Source organism: Schistocerca nitens, chromosome 11, assembly GCF_023898315.1.
Source record: "Schistocerca nitens isolate TAMUIC-IGC-003100 chromosome 11, iqSchNite1.1, whole genome shotgun sequence".
Lineage (NCBI taxonomy): Eukaryota > Metazoa > Arthropoda > Insecta > Orthoptera > Acrididae > Schistocerca > Schistocerca nitens.
In genome coordinates this window covers 100,872,790-100,892,477 of record NC_064624.1, presented here as the reverse complement: position 1 = coordinate 100,892,477, position 19,688 = coordinate 100,872,790, and the positions used below count along the sequence as shown (strand labels likewise).

Below are 19,688 nucleotides of genomic sequence, written 5' to 3'. Positions count from 1 at the left end.
CTGTTCTAAAAGTAACCTTGAAATTAGTCTCAAGTTCCAGACTCCGTTATGTCCATGATCGTCGCAGTTTCAGTAGACGTTAAATCCCGACAACACAGGTCCTAAGACCATTATATTCAGTGCATATTTCATGCTCTGAAAAAGATACATATTCAAAACCCATTATTTTAGCACTCTTGTCAAATCGCATTTACAATACATTTTGAACATTACATTAACATCTCTCGTGAGGTAAATGAGACTTTATTCTGTTTAGCTTTCTGTATTTTACATTTTTCATGTTGGTATACCTGTCGAGTTGAACATGGCGCAAACATATTACTCAGTAACAGCGGCTTGCCTGGACTGCAGCACTATCTTGAACTCCAGCGATTATTGTGACATCGTCGGAGACTCTGGGTCTTTCTACAAACCTGGATCAGAAGTACATGTTGCTGACTGGATGACATCTCTTAAACATGCCTTGAAACCTCCCTCTCATGGTACATTCGGGTCAAACCTTTAAACAGGATATTAATTAAAAACAAAGATTAGTGAACTATTACTATACAGGGGGAACAAAGCTAGAACACTAGGTAGGGTGTGGCAAAAGTATCTGCAATAAGTGTAAATGCTAGAGAGGAGTAAAACCAGCAGAGATACTTGCAGGTTTTATCAGAAAACCATTTTAAAATGAAAGAGAACAACTATGAGGCAGACTGGATGGACATTAATGAAATTTTATTCTACAAGGATATCTTTAAATACCAGTCTGGAGCTGAACTGGATGTCGGAGAGCTGAATTATGAGGCTGACGAACAGATCACTAACTGATGTATATAAGTAGTGATCTCATAATGATGTGCTATTTTAATTTAAAGATGATGGCCATTCTTCAAAAAAATTAATTTTACACTGTTATTCTTTCCACTGATAACTAATAGTTTTCAACAGGAACAAATATTATGAAATATCTACGTTATTTTTCATTTGTATCCATCATTAAAGGAAACGTTCCAGGAAACCATTATGAGCAGATTACAGTTCCAAAAGTCTTTGTACTCGATGTAAAATTTAGTTATAAAGAAAAATATTGTGGCGTCATTTCTGTGAAACATAAATGTAAATCCAGAACACAAAAGGGAATTGCAACAAATACTGAATAACAATAAAAACCAAATAACAACTGAGAGACAGCTTTTTCTCGTTTCTGAAAATTTTTGTTGCATGGAGATAACCGACTCTGGAAACAGTCTATTCAGTTTTGTGAAGCTCTTTTTGGTTGCTGTGTTCCACATAATAGTACTCAAGGTGATGAATACAGCGTTTATAAAATCGTCAACATGTGGAATCCATCCTATAATATAATAATTGCGAAAATAACCTTTTCTGTTACGTTTTCACGACTAACTGAACGGATTTCGGTGAAATTTTGTATGGAGATTGCTGGAAACTTGTGGGATGGTGGGGCTTCCTTAAAAAGTATTAAAAAATGTTGACAGCTTAAAGGGCACAGTAGAGAATGAAAACGCACAGAGTAGAAAATATGTTTTTGTGACTTCTGACAGACACAAATTCACTTATACAAGTGGACGTTCTTGCAGCAGTGTTAACGGTTAAGTGGTTAACAGATCTGTACTTGCAGTAAGTGTAACACTGACTACCGCGATGTCATCTGTTGGTGACAACAAGTAACAGCTGTGTGGCCCACCGACTGTCAGCCAGAAATTGCCGCCAGCTGGAAGTTTCGTTTATTTTACGTTTTGACGTCTCGTCGACAATATTTGAAGTGGGGCTTATCTCAACAACTGTATATTCATTGTTCTTTAATAGCATTGATATAAGCGAACGAGGATTACAGTAATGATTGTGAAACTATTTATCACTTGGTCTTACGGCTACAGGCTGTTAAGCTTTTAGCACTTGTAAGATTGATAATGCCAATACACTCCATCCACTGTTATACCAGCCCCGCCTGGATATTGGCCCTCCTCCATTCTATAAGTCCCTCCATATCCTCGAGCGCTAGCACTGCGTTTCCCCTTCCGTATACGTCTCCCATCCCCTACGCGCATCCCCTACGACCTGATTCCTTTCCCGCATCTGTTCCTTTTCCTCGAATATGTCCACATCCTCTACACTTCCTGTCGCCATGATCCCCCTCATCCCCTGGTTGCTCCTCTCCACTGCCTCTGCCGTGCCTTCACTGTTGTGTCCCCCATACCCTCCACCTCTACACTCTTCATCTCCTTTCAGAAAGTGGCTTCCATTGACTCCCCCACCCGAATGATGCCCTCTCTCCCTCCATTTATTCCTCACATCAACTCTGATCCTCACCTCCTCCTCCCTGCCTCTGTCCTTTTCCCAGGCTCCCTCTCACCCCCTCCCCTATTTTCCCCACCTACCCTCTCTCTGCCTCCCTTCTCTCCCAGAAGCCTTTTGCTCTCCCCTCCACTGCCTTTCCCACTCCTTCTCGTGTCGGCCCACCACCGTTTTTTTCTATGTCCCCTCCCTCTATCAGCTCCCCCTTTTTCCTTTCCCTCTCCTTGCCCCCATTTTCTCCATCATCGGTCTGGATATTCCCCCACCATCTGGCGCTTTGTCACTTCTACATTGCTGTTTTACATTAGTGTTCAGTGGTGTGCATCTCCTGTCAGTGTTGCAAACAGCCACCATACTGTCACTAGTTGTGTTTTTATCTTGTAAAAAAAGAAACTAGACTGTCGCCATATTTTTTAATTATGCATGTCTCCTTCCTGTGTGTATTCATCTGCATCGTCAACACCGTATTTTTGTATTTTAAGTTATGCAACTTTCCGTCATTTTACTGTTATTAACAAAGTTATATATTGTTTTTTCTCTCACCACTGTTTTGTTTAACTTTCTCTCGGCTGTAGAGCAGCGTATTAAGCTGCTGTCAGCCCGCCCCTCCCCAGGTGGAGAGGCGGGGTGGAATCGAAAATATATAAAGGAAAAAAAAAACACTGCAACGCCAGTGGCAACTCCAGAGACACATTCGAAATTTGCTCACAGCCAAAGAAAGCTGGGACTGGTGCCAGACCTGCACCCGCCTAAATGCTACCCTACCTATAAACTCGTCTAAGTACTGGTCAGCCTTCCACTGCCTTACTGCCTCTAAACCCTCCTCACAGTATCATTTCCTCCATGACGACCAACCTTTTCTGAACAACCTCCGTAAGACCAACCAATTCGTTTCCTACCTCTCCGATATCCTTACTATCCCTGATGATCCCCTGTTCGGTTAGTCCCTCTTCCCTGACGTCTGTGATCTGACTGACACCTCTGTCCTCCACTCGTTCCTAGCTTCCAGTACTTGGACAACAACACACACACAGATCTCAACATGCCCACCACCATTCAAGACATCGTAGCCACACAAAATGCTACACTGCTCACGGTCACCTACTGCCATGTCCGTGAGACTCCCATTTCCTTCCTTACTCTCCTGCCCAGACTTTATAATGTGGTCTTCTCTACTGGTTTCTACCCCGACCTGTGGGAAACATCTTGGATCCTGATGTTCCCCAAACCCAACAAACCACCTTCTGACATTTCCTCCTACCGTTCTGTCAGCCTTACCTCAATCTTCAACAAGGTCTGGGAGTCCATCCACACTCAACACACACACCAACACCTCCAACTGCACCACCTCCTTTCCATTACCAATGTCTCTTCCGATCCTCCTCCTCTGCTGATGACCTCCTGCATCTCACCCACCTCCTCTCTGACCAACTCAATTCCCGTTGATCCATCATCTTCGTCTCCCTCGATCTAAAAGGTGCCTATGACCATGTCTGGCATTTTGGTCTCATATTCAAGCTTCAAACCTTCCCATTAATTATGTCCACTTCATCGCCTCTTTTCTCTCTCATCGTCCTTCATATGTTACCCTACACAATATAGACTCCCATACCTTCTACCCCTCCACTGGCATGCCCTAAGGCTCTGTCTTCTCCCCTCTTCTCTACCTTCTCTATGTGGCGGACACACTGTCACCCCAACCCCCCCCCCCCTCCACCTCCTCCAATATCCAATGACACTGCCTTCCTTGATTCATCCCCACCCTCCAATGCTGCCAACGCCTTCTCCAATCCTACCTTGACTAATTCACTGCTTGGTGCAACCAGAGGCTGCTGAAGGTCAATCCTTCCAAACCAAGGCAATCAACGTAGTCAACACCATCCCTTCCTTCTCTGGATTTTTACCACACCATATATGGCCATCCCATCGGCCTAACCCCCACCCTGAAGTACCTTGGTGTAACCCTCCAGACAGTCCAAGCCAAGGCATGTACCCAACTCCACCTCCTTAAACTCCTGTCTGGCTGTGCATGGGGTCTGGACCACTTCATCATCCTCCGCAATTATAAATCCTTTGCTATGCCTTTCCCACCTGGATTTTCGCCCCTCCCACCTACTACAAGCCCCTCCAAATCCTTGAATGCCATGTGCTCTGCCTCATCTATCGAATGTATCTCCCATCCCCCAAGCAGATCCTATACAACTTGATTCCCTTCCCACATCTCCTCCTTTTCCTCGAATGGATTCTTATCCTTTTCACCTCCTGCAAGTTTGATCCTCCCCAGCTGCTTGTCTCTACCATCCTCTCCCACCCCACCCTGCTGCCGTGCCTGTACCATTGCATCCTGCCTGCTCTCTGTCTTCACACTCTCCATACGTATGCCCAAGGTGGCTTCCACCAACTCCCCCTCCATGCCGATATCCTCATTCCTTCCATATACCACTCCTATCAGATCTAATCCTCCCCATTCCTCTCCACCTTCCCCCTTTCCTCCAGCACTCCCTGTCTCTCCTATCTCACCATCCTTTCTTCCTCACCCCTACCCTCTCCCATTTTCTCCACTTCCTCTATCCCTCCCAGGACTTCCACCCCTACTGGTTTCTACCCCGACGTGTGGGAAACCTCTTGGATCCTGATGTTCCCCAAACCCAACAAACCACCTTCTGCCCTCCCCTCTGCCTTCTTTTCTCCCACTGGCTTCTTCCCCTTCCTTCCTCCCCTGCCTGTCCCCTACACCCAGTGGCAGCCCCCCCCCCCCCATCTCATCAAGTGTGTTCAGTGCTTTCTGTGACAAATATTGCCACCAGTGTTTAGCGCAATGGTGTTTTCTTCCTTTCTGTGCATCAGTGTTATCTTCAGTGTGCTCCTTCGTTCGAGTGTAAGACTGATTATCTTCGTTTGTGTGCACTGTGGACCTTATTTATGAAATCAGTGCCTTCTGACAAACGCTTTCGTCACTATTATCGTGTGTGTCTTCTGGTTTTAACATTTATATATTTCTATTTCTATGTCTCCATGCTCACTACATTTTTTTTTGTTGGCCAAAGAGTGGAAATAAAGAAAAATAAAGACAGTGCAATGCTACCTAACCTCAAGCATATCCCTGTCTGGCTATAAACCATGCCCAATGACCTCAGCAAACACTTTATTCTCAGAGTCTTTTTTCTGTCCGACACCATCACCTGTGGCACTATCTAATTTTCGTCCCACAGCTATTCTCCCCCACAACTTCATCTCCCATGTTGACTGCACCCTCTTCATCTATGCAATTGCCACAAACCTCAACATCCACAGCAATGAGCCTGCCTCCCTTCAGCAGTGGCATGAGTTCCTCGCTGTCCTCCAGGGTGACCTTGTTCTCCTATCACAGCCCACCCATTACGAAAGTAACTCGACCCTGGATGTTGTTCTTGCTTCCCCCAACCTTCCTGGTCGTATTGCCATGAATGTCCTCAACCCCATTGGTCATGACCACCTCCCAGTCCTTCATACCATCTCCTCACCCATAGCCCCCCTCTTGCCTCCATCCTGATATCCCCCTCAGGACTGTCCATGACTACCACAATGCCAACTAGGATGCCTACTGGACATCCATTCGATTCATAGATAGACAGCCACCCCACTTACTTTTCACTACCCTGCTTATATTACACTGGGCAACAACCAAAAAAACGTCATGGGTTTCTCAGCTGATTTAGACTAATTTTGGTGTTCTGAGTCCGAATATCACATTGATTTTGCTCTATCAGGTCAACTTTTTGAGATACAGCCATAGGCCTACATGACCATTTTTCCCTGAAATGTAAGCCTTTTTATAGGCTTCAATATGCTAATATTAGGGGTTTTAAGGGGATTATTCAGGACATATGAAAACAAAAGAAGCCTTTAAGATTGTAACAGTTAATCATTCCAATAGATGCCTTTTTTTCTTACTATAGTATAAAATTTATTCTAATTTTTATTGTCTGACAGTCAACTGCATATTTCTATTACTATTTCAGATTGATATGGCTTCTGCGCGACGTTCATGCATGAATAATCCAGACGTTTCCTGCTACATCTGCGGAGAATACACGCTTTCAGTGGACAGGAAGAACATCACGGGATTTGTGAAGAACGCCTACCAGGCTTACTTTCAAGTCAAGCTGGGTGACCAAGATAAGCCCTGGGCACCGCACACGGTCTGCAAGAAGTGCGTGGAATACCTCCGGCGGTGGACGAAGGGCACGAAAACTTCACTGAAGTTTGGGATTCCGATGGTTTGGAGGGAGCCCTTGGACCATGCATCGGATTGTTACTTCTGCGCCATCAATACTACTGGCATCAACCGGAAGAATCGGCACAGCCTCCAGTACCCCGACCTTCCATCTGCCCGCCGTCCAGTTGCTCACTGCGAAGAAATTCCTGTACCAGCGTTCACAGAGCTTCCTAACATCGACGACGAGGCCACCACTGCAGACGAGGGAGGATATATAGCAGACGAGGAGTATGAAGCACAAGATGTCGGCAGCTCTTTTCACAATGTGAGCTTAATGATCTTGTTCGGGATCTCAGCTTGTCGAAGACTTCATCCGAGCTGTTGGCCTCCAGACTCAAAGAGAAAAATCTACTTGGCGAGGACGCGCGTTTCACTTTCTTTCGTAGAAGGCATGAGGACTACATGGGCTACTTCTGCCAGGAGGAAGACCTAGTGTACTGCCGAGATGTCGTCGGTCTTCTTGTTAAACTCGGGGCTCCTACATACGATCCGAGAGATTGGCGACTCTTTGTTGACAGCTGCAAGCGCTCTTTGAAGTGTGTGCTCCTCCACAACGGGAACGAGTTCGCCTCAATCCCTCTTGCTCACTCCACAACTCTCGTAGAGAAATATGAAGCAGTGAAGTACGTGCTCGACAAAATACAATATGAGCAGCACCAATGGATCATCTGCGTCGACTTCAAGATGGTGAACTTTCTACTTGGTCAGCAGTCCGGGTTCACGAAATACCCATGCTTTATATGTATGTGGGACAGTCGAGACAGAGCACAGCACTATGTAAAGAAAGTGTGGCCGCCACGAGAGCAGTTAGTACCTGGTGCGAGAAACATCATAAACGAACCTCTTGTTGACCGGGAGAAGATATTGATCCCACCGCTACACATGAAGCTTGGGTTAATGAAACAGTTCACGCGTGCTCTGGACAAGGATGGGAGGTGCTTCCACTACCTGTGCCGAGCCTTTCCGCGACTGACCATTGAGAAGCTGAAGGCCGGCATTTTCGATGGGCCACAGATACGGCAGCTCATAAAGGACACAGAGTTCGAAAACTCCATGAACACGTTAGAGTGCGCCGCGTGGAAATCATTTGTGCAGGTGGTGAACAACTTCCTGGGGAACACGAAGGCAGCAAACCACGCCAGACTCATCAGCAGCATGATAGAGGCCTTTCAAAAGCTCGGGTGTTTGATGAGTATAAAGATGCACTTCCTGTACTCACACATGGAGAAGTTTCCTGAAAACCTTGGGGCGATGAGCGACGAGCAGGGAGAAAGGTTCCATCAGGACATGCGCCAAATGGAGGATAGGTACCAGGGGAGGTGGGACGCAGTCATGATGGCGGACTACTGCTGGATGCTGAAGAGAGACACCCCAGCAGCTGCTCACAAACTGGAATCGAAGAAACGCCGATTCATGCCGTGAACTCTGAACTTATATGTTACGTAACGCTCATTGTTATACTAATATTATGATAAATATGCTTATTTAATTTGATGGAGTAAATAAAAACTTAATGAATTTGCATACGTTGACTTTTATTTCTTGAGGAAAACGGAAAAAATCTTCCGGGGTTTCTCAGCAGATGATACAAAAAATTTGTTTTTTTACTAAAAATCGATTTTTAAAAATTTCTGTAGCAAAAAATCCTGACCTGATAGAACAAAACCAAGGTCATTTTCGGACTCAGGGCATCAAAATTAGTCTAATTCAGCGGGAAAACCCTAGACTTTTTTTAAAAAATCTTTTTTTGTTGCCCAGTGTTATCAATGTTTCGTCCTTCCTCCATCACTGACGCCGTGGAGGCCCAAGTTCCTAACAAACTCATTCACCCTCACTGCACTACTCTCTCTCCACAGTCCATCTTTCTTGTCTTTGAATCCTGCAGGCTCTACCGCTCCTTCATCCACACCTGTGACCAGAACACATTCTTTCACCAACAGCAAGTAGAATTACACATCTGAAACTTCCCAACAACAAAGAAACGCTGGGACAGCACCAGACATGTACAAACCTCAACTCCAATCCACCTGTCAACTCCACCAAGTAGTGGGCTGTCTTCCACCACCTTACTGGTAGCCTTCCCATTACGCATTATCCACTCCTCCATAACGTCCGCTCCTTCTCTGACAACCTCAGTAAGGCTAACCATTTTCCTTCCTATTGCCCGAAGGACTTCTCCATTCTCAATGATGCTCACTTTCATTACTCCTTCTTCCCCATAGTCTTTGAACACTCCAACACACCTGTCCCACCACTCGCCATCAGATCCCAGTACTTAGATCAGTTGCCCCCATCAGACATAAACACTCCCATTATCACACATGACATTAAACTCATCCTCCACTCCAAATGCAACACCATCCCTGGTCACGATGTTCAGTAAGGTCTATAAGTCTATCCTCTCCTTCCTTATTCATCACGACCTTAATCAGCACCACCTCCTTTCTCTTACCCTGTGTGGCTTCTGGCCTTCCTTCTCAGCCAATGACCAGTTCATTAACCTTATTAATCTCCTTTCCCTCCAGCATCACTTCCAGAGTCCTATATCTCGGGCTCCTCTTTAAACTATAGATCTATATCTTTCCTATGAACTATGTCTGCCTGATTGCATCCTTCCCCCCCCCCCCACCATCCCTCCTATGTCACCATCCATAACACCAATTCCTGGATCTCCTACCCCTCTGTGAGTGTGCTCTAGGTCTCTGTCCTCTCCCCTCTCCTCTACCCCCCCCCTTTCCAGTCCAACTCCTGCAGTATACCAATGACACCATTTTCCTTACCCTTGATCCTACCCTTCAACAGTCCCAACGGCTTCTCCAGAATCACCTCGACCTTTTTGCCCTGCACACTGCAATGCCTACACCATTGTGTCCCCTCTACCGTCCACCTCTACACACTTCATCTTCTTTCCCAAGGTAGATTCCATCAACTCCTCCTCCCGAATGATGCCCTCTTTCCCTCCATTTATCACTCTTGCCAACTCTGATCCTCACCTCCACCTCCTTGACTCTGTCCTTTTCCCGGGCTCTCTCTCCCCCATCCACCCTGTTTTTCCCATCTACCCTCCATTTGACTCCATTCTCTCCCACGAATCCTTTTCTTTTCCCCTCCACTGCTTCTCTGCTCCCTCTTGTGTCCGTCCTGCACCCCATTTTTATGTGTCCTCTCCCTCCATTGTCTCTCCCCTTTCTGCTTTTCGCCTCCTCCCCCCTTTTTCCACCTCTTCTCTCTGGATCTGCCTTAGGCTGTGATGTGTCACCTTCATGGCTTCTCTATAGTGTAGTGTTTAAGTAAGTGTTCAGTGTTGTGTGTCAACATTCAGTGATACAAGCAGACATCACACTGTCACTAGGTGTGTTTTTTAACTCTTGAAAACAGATGTTCGACATGTTTCTTTGTCTCATTTCTATGTGTTTTAATGAGCAGTCACTGTGACTGTGTAAAACTATAACATGGCGAAAAGTTGCGGAAGTGAAAATATAAAAACAAACATTTGGTGATGCTGACAAACTGCATATGGCGTTCAGGGATGGGGGTAGGACGATAACCGTATTTTGCATAGCAGCATGTGGAGGTGACATCTGTTGGCACCGCCAAGCAACAGTGCTGCATATATGAGCTGTGTATTTCGTTTTGCACTAAGATGTTTAACAGGAAAACACTGGAAGGAGGAAATGGGTCCTTTGCTGTCTTGGTTATTTACGTCTAGTCTGTAAACAAAATTTGCCACTAGCACCCATGTCTATTGATCTTTTGAGAAGGTATTGCCTCATACTCTGCAACGTTCTTGGTAAATTGTTCCCTATATACACATTGCAATTCTTCAGAAACTCGCCCTGACGTCGCTCCTAAAATTGTCCATGATTACTCCCGTGCCAACTGGGATGCCTATCGGGACTCCATTCACACCCAGGTTGCCGGCCACGACCTTACCCTCCAATCTCCTGATGATATCTTTCGCACTGCTGCCTTCCTGCACCAGACCTTGTCTGACGTCATCGCCACCCATATCCCCACCAAACCCATCCACCCTCACCGCCCCGCCCTGCCTCCTCCTTCGAGAGTCCCGCCGCCTCTACCGATCTTTTCTCCGCACTCGTGACCGGGATACACTTACCCGCCACCGGCAACCTGCTTACAGCGAAGAAACGCCGTGCCTGGCGCCAGACATGTACACAACTCAACACCACAGTCCCCATAAACTCTTCCAAGTATTGGTCTGCTTTCCATCGCCTTACTGGGACCCGCCCCACCCCACAGTACCCTCTCCTCCTTAATGACCGTCCCTTTCCTGACAACCTCAGTAAGGCCAACCACTTTGCCTCTCACCTCTCCGATGTTTTTTCCATTCCAGATGATCCCCACTTTGATTATTCCCTCTTCCCTGACGTCATGGACCGTACGAATACCTCTGTTCCTCCCCTTGCTCCTAGCTTCCAGTACTTGGGCCATACACCACCATCTGAACTTAACACTCCCATCACTACACAGGACATCTGCCTCACACTCCGCACTAAACGCAACACTGCTCCTGCACACGACTGCATTACCTACCGCCACCTCAAACACTGCCCTCCCTCGTTCATTTCAATCCTTGCCACCCTCTACAATGTCATCCTTGCCTCTGGCTTCTATCCCGACCTGTGGAAAACCTCCCGCATCCTGATGTTCTCCAAACCCAACAAGCCTCCATCTGATGCCACTTCCTATCGTCCTATCTGTCTCACATCGGTGTTCAGCAAACTCTTGGAATCCATCCTTTCCTGGCGCATCCATTACCACCTCCACCAAAACCACCTCCTCCCCAACACCCAATGTGGCATTCGACCTTCCTTCTCTGCTGATGACCAACTCCTCCGCCTCACCCATCTCCTCTCCCTCCAGCTTAACTCCCGTCGCTCCGCCATATTTGTCTCCCTTGACCTCGAAAAGGCCTACGACCGTGTCTGGCATCCCGGTCTCCTGTTTAAACTCCAAACCTATGCCCTTCCTATCAACTACATCCATCTGATGGCCTCCCTCGTTTCCCACCGCCCCTCCTATGTTACCATCCATAATGCCAATTCCCACACCTTCTACCCCTCTGCGGGTGTGCCCCAGGGCTCTGTCGTCTCTCCTCTCCTCTACCTCCTGTACACGGCAGATATGCCCCAACCCCCCCCCCTCCAGTACACCTCTTGAAATATGCTGATGGCACTGCATTCCTCGCCCTCGCTCCTACCCCCCAATGGTCCCAACGCCTTCTCCAGAACCACCTTGACCTTTTTGCTGCATGGTGTAACCAGTGGCTCCTGAAAATCAATCCTTCCAAGACCCAGGCAATCATCGTAGGTCGTACCACTTGCCCCTTCCGGCTCCTGGATTTCTCCCTTACTGTCTGCGCCCGTCCTGTCCGCCTCACCCCCACCCTCACCTACCTTGGCCTCACCATTGACCGTCACCTCACCTGGATCCCTCATCTCCACTCCATCCAATCCAAAGCCCACAACCGCCTCCGACTCCTCAAACTCCTCTCTGGCCGGACATGGGGGTTGCACCCCTCTACCATCCTCCACACCTACAAATCCTCAATCCTTCCCATCCTCTGTTATTCGAGTCCTGCCTGGATATCTGCCCCCCCCCCAAAATTCTATAAGTCCCTCCAGATCCTTGAGCGTCATGCACTCCACCTCGCCTTGTGCATACGCCTCCCATGCCCCACTCGGATCCTCTATGATCTCATTCCTTTCCCCCATCTGCTCCTCTTCCTCGAACATATCCGCATCCTCTACACCCGCCGCCTTGAACCCCCTCATCCCTGGTTGCTCGTCTCCTCTCCCATCCCCACCCTCTGCCACGTCTTCACTGTTGTATCCCCTCCTAACCTCCATCTCTACACCCTACATCTCCTTTCCCAAGGTGGCTTCCATCAACTCCCCCTCCCGGATGATACCCTCTCTCCCTCCATTTATCCCTCCTATCAACTCTGATCCTCACTCCCCTCCTTTCCTCCGTCCTTTCCCTGGGCTCCCTCTTCCTCCCCCTTCCATCCTGTGTTTTCTCCCTGCCTACCCTCTCCCTATCTCCTTTCTCCCACCGAGTCCTTTTGTACTCCCCTCCTCTGCCTTCCCCACTCCCTGGCACGCCTGCCCAGCACCCTCCACCCCTCTTATGGATCCTCCTCTTCCATTGGCTCCTTTCCCCCCTTCACTTTTCCTCTCCTTCCCCCCTTTTTCTCCCGTCATCTGACCAGTTTCCCCCCACCTGCTCTCGGGTGTGGTATGTCAATTTTTTAGTGCAGTGTTTAAGTGAGTGTTCAGTGTTGTGCGTCTTTCCACAGTGTTGCGAACAGAAATCATGCTGTCGCTGGGTGTGCATTTTATATCTTTTGCGAACAGAACCCAGACTATCGCCGTGTTTTTTAATTGTCTGTCTATTATTTTTCTGCTACCTGTGTATTTTATTAGCATCATGAACCCTGTGTTTTATGTTTTAAGCTCCAGAATTTTCTGCCATTTTACCTTTAAGTCACCGATTTCATCGCCAACTGTTATTATTTTTTATTGTCTTCATCTTTTTACAACAAATTCTGTAGGCTGAAGAGCGGCGTAATAAGCTGCTGCCAGCCCGCCCCCTTTAGGGGCAATCGAAACTCAATAAAGGAAAAAAAAAAACTTCAGAAACATGTCCGGTAATACCTTGTAACGAGTACCGCCCTTCGATTCGTGATTTCTGTCACTAATCGATGTGTTAGGTTTGCATGTGCCAGCCAGCCAGCCAGCCAGCAGCAGCAGCAGCGGCGGCGGCGGCCCCGTCCGCGGCAGCACCAGCTGCGGCATTCCTGCCAGCCAGCGTTCCTGCCAACAGTCGCCAGCGCCAGCAGCGTGGGACTTTGGCCGCAGTTGTCGTCCGTCTTCATCCGTCTTCGGCCGTCTTCGTCTGTCCCCAGATTTCCTCGCTTGTTTTCGTCCTGTACTGTCTTAGTTTCTACCTGTCATCATGTCAGCCCCCCACCACCACCACCACCACTACCACTACCGCCACCACCGCAATAGTTCCCCCTCCGCCGCCACCACCACCATTACATGGTGTGCTCAGTCGCCCACACCTCTTTCCATCCCTCCTCTTCTCACTCTCCCTTCGCCCGCGCTCTTCGTCGCCCCCTCCCCACCTTCTTCCTCCCGCACCTCCACCTCTGAACTTTCCCCCAACTCCCCCAGCCTGTCACTGAAGCTCCAGCTAGGGTGGTGGCCTGACGGGCCACTGCCCATGCCCAGCTCTCCCCCTCGCCTTCGCCATCACCGTCGTCTCCGTCATCGCCGTCGCCATCGCCCTCACCATCGCCATCTCCAGCACTGGCTCCTGAGTCCACGCCGGCACCTGCCACTTCCTGCCACCTCCCAGTTGCTCCCGTTCCGCATGTCACCACTCACCCCTCCAGCAGTGCCCTAAACTTCAGTCCCCTCCCTCCAGTAATACCTGTAATCTCCCACATCCCACATACTCCAAAAATGTAAAGCCCGACCCCCTCCGACCACTCCTGAACTCACCGTCCCTGTCCGCCCTCTGGACACCCCCACTCCTCCTGGTAATTCACTTCGTCCCCCCATCCCCCACCGCTGAGGACATCATCAGGTTCCACACCATTGTTCTACAGAATGTCCAGCTTTTCCAGCTCCCTCACACCCTCCAGCAGATATCCCTTTCCGCCCATTCCATCTTCCACCTAAAAATGTATGCCGCCTACTCCCACAACCAGGCCTATTTCACCTTCTCCCATCTCGACACCCTCGTCTAAATCCCTGTCATGGCGCGACAGCACCGTATCCTGTTCAACAACACCCGTTTCCTTCCCGCAAACAAGAACCTCTTCATGCACACCCACGCCACCCACTGCATGGATGCCTTCCTCCTCAATGAAACCTTTCTTCAGCCCCACCACAGCATTCATACCTCGCCCTACCGCCTTCACCGCTCCGATGATCCCTTCCTGATAGCGCGTGGCGGAGTTGCCATTGGTCACCACCGCCAGACCCCAGTTCGGCTTCAACCCCTCCTTCCCGACCCCACAGAACACCTGATCCTTAGTCTCTTCTTCACTGGCCTTACCATCACCTGCGTCACCATCTAAGTCCGCCCTAACGCCCCTATTCCTTTTGACTTCGTCTACCACATTGACCATACCTTTTCCTCCTACGTGATCGCCGCCAACCTCAACATCCATAGTCATTCCGCCACCAAGTTACGGCGGTGGCATCGGCTCTTCTCCTCCCTTCAAAGCAACCTCATCCCCAATCCCCAGCACACCCGCCCTGAATCCAACTCCACTCCTGATGTCGTCCTCTCCTCCCCTAAACTCCTTGGCCGCATAATGGTGGATGTCCTGGACCCCATTGGTAGTGACCATCTCCCTGTCCTCCACACTGTTTCAGACGGTCGTCACCCCCGCCCCAACCCCTGTCATGAACCTCCCTCGAAGTACATCCATGATTATTCCTGTGCCGACTGGAATGCCTACCGGGCTACCCTAACCACCTAGGTCGTTGGTCACCCCTTCACCTACCGCCACCCTGATTATATTACTCATGTCGCCTCCATTCTCCAGCAGACCTTGTCTGAGGCCATGGAGGCCCACGCCCCTTCTGTCACCCTCTATTGTGCCTTCCTCGACACGTGTGACCCAGACACACTACGACACCACCGGCAACTCCAGAGACACTACCATAACTTGCTCACAGCTAACAAAGGCGGGAACTGGCGACAGACATGCACCCGTTTAGTGCTACCCTTCGTATCAACTCGTCCAAGTACTGGTCAGCCTTCCGCCGCCTTACCGGATCTAAACCGCCCCCCCTACTATCATCTCCTCCACGACAACCAACCCTTCCCCGACAACCCTTCCCAATCACTTTGCCTCCTACTTCTCCGATGTCTTTACCATCGCTGACGATCCCCAGTTCGATTACTCCCTCTTCCTGGATGTTCGTGATCGAACTGACACCTCTGTCCCCCCCCCTCGCACCTGGTTTCCAGTACTTGGACAACATGGCACACACAGAACTCAATGCCCCTATCACTACACAGGATCTCATTGCTACACTCCACACAAAACGCAACATCGCTCCTGGTCACGATCGTGTCACCTACCGCCACCTTCGTGAAGCTCCTGTCCCTTTCGTCTCCACCCTGGACAGGCTGTACAATGTAGTCCTGTCCACTGGCTTCTATCCTGACCTGTGGAAAACCTCCCGTATCCTGATGTTCCTTAAACATGGTAAACCGCCGTCCGCTTTCTCCTCATACCATCCCATCAGCCTTACCTCGGTGTTCAGCAAGGTCCTGGAACCCATTCTCACCTGACGCATCCACCAGCATCTCCACCAGCACGGCCTCCTTCCGGTTACCCACTGTGGCTTTCAATCCGTCCTTCTCTTCCGATGACCTTCACTTTCGCCTCACTCATCTCCTCTCCGAGCAGCTTAATTCCCGTCGCTCTGCTATCTTCCTCTCCCTTGACCTTGAACGAGCCTATGACCACGTGTGGCATTCCAGTCTCCTATTCAAGCTCCAAATCTTCGCCCGTCCTATTAACTACGTCCTTTCTTTCCCAACATCCTTCCTACGTCACCATCCACAACATGGATTCCTACACCTTTTTCCCCTCTGCGGTGTGCCCCAGGGTTCTGTACCCTCCCCTCTTCTGTACCTCTTGTATATGGCCGACATGCTGCTGCCTTCACCCCCCATCCACCTTCTCCTGTACGCCGATAACACCGCCTTCCTTGCCCTTGCCCCCACCCTGCAGCACTCCCAACAACTTTTCCACCCCATGTTGACCGGTTCACCGCTTGGTCCAACCAGTGGTTGCTTAAGGTCAATCCTTCCAAAACCCAGGCGATTATTGTAGGCAAAACCACCCCTTCCTTCCGCCTCCTCGATTTCTACATCACCATCTATGTCTGTCCTGTCGCCCTCACCCCCACCTTTAAGTACCTTTGTGTCACCCTCGACCGTCACCTGTCCTGGACCCCCACCTCTGGACGATCCAAGCCAAGGCATGCTCCCAACTCGGTCTCCTCAGGCTCCTTTCTGGCCGTACTTTGGGTCTGGACCCCTCCTCCATCCTCCATACCTATAAATCCCTCATTCGCCCCGTCCTTTGCTACGCCCACCCTGCCTGGATCTCCGCTCCCCCTACCTTTTACAAATCCCTTCAGAAGCTTGAACGCCATGCTTTTCGCCTCGCATATTGCATCCGTCTCCCCTCCCCCATGCGGATCCTGTACGATCTTATTCCCTTCCCCCACCTCCTCCTTTTCCTCGAATGGATACGGATCCTCTACACCTCCTATAAACTCGATCCTCCTCCTCACCCGCTGGTCTCTCCCATCCTCTCCCATCCCCATCCGCTGCCACGCCTGTACTTCCACATCCCACCTGCTCTCCATCTCTCCACTCTCCATACTCTCTCCCAAGGTGTCTTCCGCCATCTCTCCCTGATGATGCCTTCCTCCTCTCCATCTACCCCTCCTACCAAATTTATCCTCCCTCCCTCTTCCCGTGTTTGTTCCTTTGGGCACCCTCTCTCCAATTCTCTCCCCCTTCCCTCCCTCCTCCCTTTCTCCCCACTCCTCCCCAGGCTTCCCCTACCCCCATCCCTCCATTCCTCCTCCCATCTCCTCTGCCATTGACGTCTTTGCTCTCCCCTCTCCCTACCCCTCCCCCTTCTGCCCCACTTGGCAGGTCCCCGGACTCGCACGTTACATGGACATTCGCACTCCGGAGATCATCGTCATCCATTTCTCGGGTGTGTGCCATCGTGTTTGTGTTTAGTGTTCGCCATCACGCTCCAACGTTCACCTGTGCCGTCAGAATCATCAGTGTTTGTGCGCCGTGCCAACGCATTTCATTGCATTTTTCGTCGAGTGTGAATGGCTCCGTGTTTTTGTGTTCTATGTCTACTGTTTATTGCCCGTCAATATGTCTATTGTGTGTCTTCTTTCTCTATTATCTTTGTGGACTAGAAGGCTGAAGAGCAGCGTAGAATGCTGCTGCCAGCCAACCTGATGTACATGTATTAAAATTACAATAAAGGAAAAAATAACCTCAGAAACGTCCTTTGAAGTCTCTGAATTACACAGCCTGGGCTACCCTCAGGGGGTGATCTCCAGTTTCGAAGCACCTGTTGCTGTTGCTGTAGCCATCTTTCTGTCTGGCTGCCAGCCTGCCTGCCTGTTAACTGCCGTCCAGGGGTCACCGCTGCCGTCACCGCCGCCTGGTGCTCACCGCCGCATGATGTCTGTCTGTTGCGATCCGTCTGTCCGCCCACCACCGTTCATTGTCATACTGCCTGCTGTCCATCCACCACCGTCCATCATCTGCCTGCCTGCTGTCTGTCAGTCACTGTCCATCCATCCATTGCCACCTACTGTCACCATCCATTCACCGCCATCCACCTCGCCATCCATCTGTCATGAGCCTTCCTGCCTCAACTGTCATCTAAACCTCCCCCCTGTCCCTCTTCTGCTGTCACATCATGGAGTGTGGCACCCAGCCCCCCTCTTTATACTTCGCCTCCCCTCCCCCCACTCACCCATTCTTCCATCTCCTCCCCTGCTGTTTACCCAAACATCTTCACCCTTCCCCCTGCCTCCACAACCACGACAGCTCCCACTCCTGCCCCTGCCCTCAATTACACCTCCACTGCCCCCTCTGCTGCCATTCCTCAGGTGGTTGGCTTCCCCTCTCTCACCCTCATCACTTCATCATCTGTGCCCCCACATGCATCGCATCACGCTGCACTACAATCGCCACAATCGAACCAGCTGCTTCTCCTGGCACCTCTACCATGACTACAGGATCTGCCACCTGCCACCTCCCTCTCTTCCCCTTCTCTCTCTCCTCCTCCTGGCCTACACTCTCCAAAAAAAAAACCATCAGTGCAACATTGCCGATTCTCCCCCACTTCACACAAAAAGTCACTGCTTCCTCCCACTCCTGCCATCATCTCCATGGACACCACCCCTCCTCCTGCCACCCATACCCCTGTCCCCACACTCCATACCTTTGTCCTGTCAATCCTGGACCCCAAGTTCCTTGATGCCCGTACCCTCACAATGGAGATACGAAAGTAACTACCTGGTGCTCCCATCTCCCTATTGATTCCCTGCAGGGTCTCAGTCCTCATCAAGTCCCACTATCCCTCTGTACAAATTGACCTTCTCTATAAACTGCCATGCTCTATGATTGGTCCCCATGTGTCCCTCACACACTTCCTATCCTCTTCCTCTCCTCGTCAGCCCCAGCCTCCCTGTCGCGATCCACCAACATTGCCATGATCACCAAGACAACCTGGTGATCATGGAGGATAAGGGGTTGGCAGAACTGAACTCACACCGGGATCTGGAAATTCGCTCTGGCCGCCATATCCAAAATGCTTCTGGTCCCACTTATATCATGCATGTCTTTTTGGAGTCCGCCCCTCCACTGACCACCTCCTTACCCAGGGTGTGCTGATTTCCCATCGCTGCCACCCTGCTGAATCCTCAAAATCCCTTCACCAATCCTACAACTGCTAGTACAGCCTCATGCACAATGATCACCTGATCCCCAAATGCAAACCACCCATCCCACCTGTCCGCATTGCAGGGTCTCCTACTTTCTTAAAAACAGCACCATCCCTGCCACCACTCCTGTCTATAACAAATGCAATGGCCCCCATCCCACCTACTCACACAAGTGTAAAACTAAATGACCTCCTGCCATCCCCAAGTTTACTGTCCTTGTCCATCCCATTGATCCCTCTGATCCGCCTCAACAATTCCCTTTGTCCACCCCCCACTGCTGAAGACATCATCCAGTTCCTCACCATAGTCCTCCAAAATATTCTCCAACGCCCCCACACCCACCAACATATCTCCCTGCCTGCTCCTTCTTTCACCTGAACACCTTCGCCACTTACTCCCACAAATCACCTTCACTCGCCTTGACACCGTAGTTTAAGCCTCTTAACTCCTCTCTCCTCACCCCCGTATCTTCCCATCATGGCATGGTTCGAGCGTCGCACCCTATTCCAGAACATCCACTTCTTCCACACCAACAAATACTTACTGATGAACACCCTCTTTCAATACTGGATCGACACCTTCCT

The 19,688-nt window shown here is 49.9% G+C and overlaps 1 long non-coding RNA gene across 1 annotated transcript in view; it reads right to left on the bottom strand.

Moving 5' to 3' along the window:
- Positions 1 to 222: 222 nt before the first annotated feature.
- LOC126213174 (uncharacterized) overlaps positions 223 to 19,688 on the bottom strand; it is a 45,120-nt gene continuing 25,654 nt past the window's right edge. The window contains exon 2 of the long non-coding RNA XR_007541101.1: positions 223 to 499. This is a non-coding gene — a long non-coding RNA (uncharacterized LOC126213174). The remainder of the gene's footprint in view (positions 500 to 19,688) is intronic.